This window comes from Bison bison, unplaced genomic scaffold, assembly GCF_000754665.1.
Source record: "Bison bison bison isolate TAMUID 2011002044 unplaced genomic scaffold, Bison_UMD1.0 scf7180017864464, whole genome shotgun sequence".
In the NCBI taxonomy this organism is placed as follows: Eukaryota; Metazoa; Chordata; class Mammalia; order Artiodactyla; family Bovidae; genus Bison; species Bison bison.
The window spans coordinates 7325353-7333548 of NW_011495025.1; positions in this window are offsets into that span (position 1 = coordinate 7325353).

Sequence of the window (8196 nt, forward strand, 5' to 3'; positions counted from 1 at the left end):
GATTCTAGCTTGTGCTTCTTCCAACCCAGCATTTCTCATGATGTACTCTGCATGTAAGTTAAATAAGCAGGGTGACAATATACAGCCTTGACGTACTCCTTTTCCTATTTGGAACCAGTCTGTTGTTCCATGTCCAGTTCTAACTGTTGCTTCCTGACCTGCATAAAGGTTTCTCAAGAGGCAGGTCAGGTGGTCTGGTATTCCCATCTCTTTCAGAATTTTCCACAGTTTTTTGTGATCCACACAGTCAAAGGCTTTGGCATAGTCAATAAAGCAGAAATAGATATTTTTCTGGAACTTTCTTGCTTTTTTTTTAATTGAAAAGCATTTTAGTAAGTTTTGCCTGCATAACGAATTATCACAGACTAATTGGCTTAGACAACATTTCTCTTGGTTCTGGAGGCTAGGAACCTCAAAATCAAGGCACTGGCTGATCTGACATCTTCTTGGTTTGAAGGTGGCTTTCTTCTCATAGTATTTTCACATGGTGGAGAGCAGAGAGAACTTTCTTGGGTTCCTTTTATAAAGATACTAATCTCATGATTTGGTGAAACTATCATGATTTAATTACCTTCCAAAAGTCCTTCTTCCTAATACCATCACATTGAGGGTTATCCATTGAATTTGGGGTAGGGGTACAAACATTGATGGAGAAGTAAATGGCAACTTACACCAGTGTTCTTGCCTGGGAAATCCCATGGACAGAAGAGCCTGGCAGGCCACAGTCCATAGGGTTGCACAGAGTTGGGTATGATTGAGTGAATGAACACACAAACATTGAGCTCGTAGCAAAAGGATACATCACATTCCATGGAAACATGACCCAGAATATAGCAAATTAGGCTGTTTAAATATAAAGACAGTATGTATTGGGCAAACAGATAAAAAGATTATGTCACCTGTAAGGGAGAGAAAGTCAGGCAGTTATCAGGCTTTTCCACTGCAATATTGAATTTCAGATGATAATAGAACATTTATAACTTATTTGAGGAAAAATTTGTGTCAAGAATTTTGTATTTATTCAAGTTGTCATCCAAGTATATAGTATTGAACATGCAAAAGCTAAGTGTATATTGTTCACATAAGCCATTCTTAGGAGAATATACTAGTAGACTAACTACAATCTACTAAGAGATGGTAGAGGAAATTTCAGCAAAATAATGAGCAGTGAATACATTTAACTACAGTTCTAGGGCAAAATCATAGTTAAGATAGGGTGTCAGTGTGGCATATTAATATTATGTGTTCTGACAATGTAAAAATATAGCTACAAAAATGGTTCCATAAGAACTGAGGCTGTTGTCCTTTAAAAGCCTCTCCAGATGACTAGTCTTTGGCTGGTGCCTAGGAACTTGGATTTCAGGAGGGTTCCTACCTTTCAGACCATAAAAGTGGTTTTCTGTGCCTATACTGTTTGTGCAAGCATTATGGTTTCGCTAAACACCTGCTTTCCTTCTGGGAGTCTAGAATTTTGCTGCATGCTAAACAGAGGGTGCCTGCATGACTCACTGTCAATAAAATTCTTGAGTATTGAGTCTCTAGTGAGCTTTCCTAGTAGACAGAATTTCACATGTGACCTCATGACCTGTGGCTGGGGGAATTGAGCATGTCTTATGTGATATCACTGGGAGAAGATTCTTTTAAGGTTGTGTCTGGTTTTCTCAAGACTGTGCCTCATGTGCTTTTGCTCTTTGCTGATCTTGTTTGCTGATCTTTCACTGTAAAAGATCATAGCTTGAGTGCAACTCCGTGAGTTGTCCTGTGAGTCTCCTGTGTAATTATTGAAACTGGGGTGATATTAGGAATTCTCAACACTGACTAAGGGTACCCACTGGAACAAAACTGAAGCCTTCCAAAACATCAGAACTATAAAAAGAAAATGAACGAGACCATGTAGTGAGAGCATCTATCTGTTCCCCATCCAGCCTTCCTCCTATAATATGACAGAACTAAACCAAAAACTATGTTTTTTTGTAATAATTATGAATGGGCTTAATTCATCCATTGAAACAAAAAAGATCTTTAGATTGGACACTGAACAAAAGCCAATTCTGTGCTGAATCTAAAAGATATACTTAACACAAATTAAAATAAAATGTTAAAAATAGAATGGTAAACAAATGTTTATAAATGAAAGCCAAAAATAAAAATCAAGGATTGCAGTCCAAAATATTTAGTTCCAAAGTCATTAAAGTAGACAAAAAATCATTCAATTTGTATTTAAAACAGTTATATAGTGTTGAAGGATACAATTTACAACAAAGATGTAATTGTCATAATTATCTTTTTATCTAGTAACTTCATAAAGGAGAAAATAGAGGCAATTATTAAAGAATAGGCAAAAACACACTGCTAGTAGAAAGCTTTCAATCATCTCTTTAGTGTAAGATCAGTGGGACTGAAATAGGTATAGGTGAGTAACCTATACGTTATAATCAGTAAGGTACCTCTGGTGGGATATATATCAAATTCTGTATCCTGATAATAGAGGATATATATTTTTTCAAATATCTTTGAAACTGTCATAAAATTGACTATATATTATTAGGTCATGATTCAAAAATGAAAACAGACCATAGACAACTATCACAAGGCAGTAAAACTAGAAATTAATGACAAAAGCACAGAATGAAACAGATTTTCCTCTTTGAAAAAGTAATTTAAAGCTATATTAAAGGACTCTTTAGGAAAAAGAAGAATTGAGCAGGAAGTGTGGAATTTATTGACAATAGTGAAAATACTGCATATCAGAATCCTGAGCCATGCTCAGAAGAAAATTTATCTCCTTAAATACAGCAATAAAAAGAAACCATAAAAACATGACACAAAAGATAAAAAAGGAACAGAATAAACCAAAAGAAAGTCAAAGGAAAGAATTCACAAAGAAAAAGGCAGAATGGGAAGGAGTTAGAGAACATAACAACAGTAAAATCTAGTGATTTGAAAAAAAAATTGATAAATGATGAGAATCTAATTAAGAGAAAAGGAAAAAAGTACATATATAAGAAATGGGAAAATGAAACAAAAAGAGGAAATTAAAACATAAGAGGGTAGTTTGTGTAACTCTATAAAATTAAATTTTAAAACCTGAATAATTTTCTCAGAAAATATGACTTAAACATATGAGATATGCCAATTATGACAAAAGTACCCAGGAGAGAAAGAAAATCCCAACAAACCAATAACCAAGGGAGAAAAAATAGAGAGATTCTGGCTTCTCCATACACTGCCCTTGAGCTCTGAAATCCGTCTTAAAATGTTCTCTGATGCTGGGCCTTTGCAAACTTCAGTTCACAGGTTCTTTTGCCCACTGCCTTCTGTAGATAGGGAGCACTGAGAAAGGTGAAAGTCAGGAGCTATAGAAAATGGACTTTCTTTTGATTTGTTGCTGTTTCTGTTTGTCACACATCCTTCTGCTTCTAAGGACATCCCCGGAAACAGCTTCATCATGCCCCTGAGATCAGAGCCTCCATTCTGCTGGGCTCTTCCTCTAAGCTCCCACGTGCTAAGTTGCTTTGTCCAATTCTATGTGACCCCAATGGACTGTAGCCCACCACTCTCCTCTGTCCATGGGATTCTCCAGGCAACAATACTGGAATGGATTGCCATGCCCTCCTCCAGGGCATCTTCCTGATGTAGGGATTGAACCCGTTTCTTATGTCTCCTGCATTGACAGGGGGGTCTTTACCACTAGCACCACCTGGAAATCCCCAAGCTCCTACGTTCTTGTTCTAACTTTCTTCCACTTTGTTGCTACACCCCTAAGAGTGGTACCAGCCTTTGTTTTGCTTTGCCTCAATATTCCTTTCTTACTCCTTCATCTTTTCCATACTTATGTAATCGATTTCCTACATTGAATTCCATCTGTTAAAATAGACAGTGTCCACCTGCCATCCCCATTTAACCTGTCTTGCTTCAGTTTCCTCAGATTCAAAATGGAGATGATGATGATGATGATGATAATCATACTTAGCTCATTAGGTTGTTGTGAAGATTAAATGACCTTGTTCTTAGAACAAGGTCTGGCAAAGAGTAAATGCTATGTTAAATTATTGCTGTTATCAAAAAAATTTACAAAGCCTTTGGCCTAGACAGATTTGTAGAAAACTTCAATGAAAACTTTCAATTGCAGATACTTTTATTGCTATTTTATATATTCTAGAGCATGGAGAAAGAAGAAAAACTTCCAGATCAATTCTTGTGATGTACGTACAACATTGATAACAAAGCTTAAGAAAAATTTTACAGAAAAGGAAACTAAAACTATCTCACTTTACAAATAAAAATAAAAAATACTAAAAAAAAAGGGCATTAAAGAAAACTTGGTAGCACATTAAAGAATAATATAACATGACTTAGTCAGAAATGAAAAGGCTTAATGTTAGGAAATTTAATGATGTAATTTATCATAATAATAGGTTTAATAGGTATAACTTAATATTGGAGATCCTGGGGTTCAATCTGTGGTCCTATTTCCTCTCTGTCTGGATTCACTCCCTTGGTGATCCCAAATTCTCCTGACTTCATAAGTTGCCCATGACCTGTTTTTGTACAACTCTCAAGTGAAGAATGATTTTTCATTTTAAAGAGTTATAAAAAGCCAAGCAACCAACCAACCAAACCCTCTAACCCAAAAGATAGAAATGGTGTCTCATAAAGCCTAAAATGTTCACTATCTGGTTTTTTAAAGAAAAGATTTGACTGCACAGCAGATAAGACAAACAGGTTTTGGAACAGACCGACTTCTAAAGGATTTTAATATTTAGTACAGTACGCATTCAGAAAAGTGCACATGCCCTACATGTACTACTCAATAAATATCATAAACTGACCATATCTGTGAAATTAGTACCCAGATCAAGAAACAGAATATTCCTTGGTTCCCAGAAATCATCTTGTAATGGGAATGGCCTGGCTTCTGTTCTTGCAAATGCATAGCCTCATTTTCAATCCGATCTTAAGAGTACAGTTTTAAATTTGTCTCCCATATTTTTACTTCTCCCACTGTTTTAAAATTTTCCTTCTCACCAGAAAGGAAAATATCTTAATTTTATTGTACACTTGCCCTATTTCTTTTTAACAACTTGAAAACTTTAACAAAGGAGAATTCAAATCTACTTTAAGCCAAACAATGTGAAGCTAACACAACAGCATTGTGTTCAGTGGCAGTATATTTTTTTTCTCTAAACAGAACATAACGCTGAGAAATAACATAGTACTTCACTTTAAGTAGAGAGAATGATGCTTTGTGTCTTCAAGGTAGCATATACACAATTTAATGCCAGAGTTGCTATGGAAACTATTGAATGATAGAAAAAACAGTTGCATAAAATCTGTATAATTCATGGATTTCTGAGAATTTTCAAATCTAAGTTTATAACACATAGAACTTATTCCCCAATGTGGCATTTATCTGTTTGGTAAACATCTTTTTTTGTTTTTGTCTCTATGTGGTGAAATACATCTGCTATTGATTGAATTACTCTGGAAAACCTACTGGATTATCAAGATTCTGTTTTGAAGTCTTAAATTTGTGAAATATCCTTGTTTTTTAATAAAGAAAAGTATACATGCATATATATTCTTCACTTATTTAAAGAATCAATCAAGTACCATAAATGATTTAAGTTACTATATAAAGGCAATGATCAGCCATTTGGAAAGTTAACAGGGATGAGTGATCTGTGGGAAAACAAAATTAGTAATCTGGAAGTCAATACATTACAAAGACTAATTTTTTACTCCAAAGTGGATGTTAATTAAGTTGAGTAAAGATGGTGGGAGTCTATGTCATCAGTTCAGTTCAGTTCTGTCGCTCAGTCGTGTCCGACTCTTTGTGATCCTGTGGACTGCAGCACACCAGGCCTCCCTGTCCATCACCAACTCCTGGAGCCTACCCAAACTCATGTCTATTGAGTCGGTGATGCCATCCAACCATCTCATCCTCTATTGTCCCCTTCTCCTCCTGTCCTCAATCTTTCCTAGCATCAGGGTCTTTTCAAATGAGTCAGCTGTTCACATCTGTGAAACAAATGTGAACCATTTGTTTGGTGACCAAAGTATTGGAGTTTCAGCTTCAACATCAATCCTTCCAATGAACACCCAGGACTGATATCCTTTATGATGAACTGGTTGGATCTCCTTGCAGTCCAAGGGACTCTCTAGAGTCTTCTCCAACACGACAGTTCAAAAGCATCAATTCTTCAGTGCTCAGCTTTCCTTATAGTCCAACTCTCACATTAATACATGACTACTGGAAAAACCATAGCCTTGACTAGATGGACCTTTGTTGGTAAAGTAATGTCTCTGCTTTTGAATATGCTGTCTAGGTTGGTCATAACTTTCCTTCCAAGGACTAAGCGTCTTTTAATTTCATGGCTGCAATCACCATCTGCAGTGATTTTGGAGCCCCTCAAAATAAAATCAGCCAGTGTTTCCACTGTTTCCCCATCTATTTCCCATGAAGTGATGGGACCGGATGCCATGATCTTCATTTTCTGAATGTTGAGCTTTAAGCCAACTTTTTCACTCTCCACTTTCACTTTCATCAAGAGGCTTTTTGAGTTCCTCTTTCACTTTCTGCCATAAGGGTGGTGTCATCTGCATATCTGAGGTTATTGATATTTCTCCCAGGAATCTTTATTCCAGCTTGTGTTTCCTCCAGCCCAGAGTTTCTCATGATGTACTCTGCATATAAGTTAAATAAGTAGGGTGACAATATACAGCCTTGATGTTCTCCTTTCCCTGTTTGGAACCAATCTGTTGTTCCATGCCACAGATATTTCACCCTTCTTTTTTAAAAAAATAAAGTAACAGAAATGGATTACTTCAACAAGCAATTATTTAAGCCTTCTTTGTTGCAGCATTCTTACAGGTACTGGGGATACAGCAGAGAATCAGACCTTAAGGCTACAATCCCTATTCCCAGGAGGCTTACATTCTAGCAGTGGTAGACAGATGCTAAACAAACAAAAATATTAGCTAGTGTTGAGTGCTATGATGACAATCAGTTAGAGGGGCTATTTATTTTACTAGTGGGTGGTTAAAGACATTCCTGTCAAGGGAGTTACCTTTGATCCAAAACCTAAATGGCAAGGAGGCAGGCAGGTGGAGATTTGGGGAGACAACATCAAGTAGAGGAAAAGCTGAGGCAGACATTAGGATATGGATGAGTTTATTTCTCTCTCCAGAGAACTGCAAGCTACTTTTATTAATATTACCTAGTACCCACATCCAAGTGAAATTCAGAGACCACTGTGTGGTTTGACATTGGAGTGACATTGAAAGGGAAGAAAAGTTTGCCTTTTTTATTGACTGCATTCTCTGCAGTCTTGATGCTTCCAACTGACCTCCTCCTGCTATCAGAAACAGAAGATTCAACAGCAGTGTCCTAGCCCAGCATGCACTATTTTCCTTATATATATGTCATTTCTTTTTCCTCTCCTGCCTGTTTCTTGCTAGCTTGTCTCCCCTTCTTTCTACCCTCCCTTTCTCCTTCCTTCCCTACCTGCCTTTCTTCCTTTATTCCACAAACATCTGTGAAATTCCCAGGGTGTATGTACATGACACGAGCACAATAAAGAAGTTATAGGGGAGCAGATTCATCAGTTGGAGTTCACCGAGAACAGGTGGTCCCCATCTAAGGAATTCAAACGCACAGCTTGCTTTAGCTTTAGCTGATTTTCTGAGGCAGAATTTAGAAGTTCCAGATTCCCAAATTTCAAAACACAATAACCTCTTCTGTTTGTTTCACTTATTATAGCAAATGTCTGTCATATGTGAGATCAACATTTTTGGCGTGAGCATTTTGAGGTGGGAGTGTGGGGGAAAGTGTTATGCCAACAGTCAGGGGGAAAGGAAACTTTGGTCTCTATGCATGAAAATAATGACTGATTCCTTTACATGAGACTTGGCCTTTGGGATATTTTGAAAAATTAACTCATTGGGAGAGGGAAAAAAAACAGACATGCAAATGAAGTCATAAAGTAGTGCAAAGTGGACTGACTGTGTGCTAAGGGCTAACATTCAGTTCAGTTCAGTTCAGTTCCGTTGCTCAGTCATGTCTGACTCTTTGCGACCCCATGAACTGCAGCACACCAGGCCTCCCTGTACATCACCAACTCCCGGAGTTCACTCAGACTCACGTCCATCGAGTCAGTGATGCCATCCAGCCATCTCATCCTCTGTCGTCCCCTT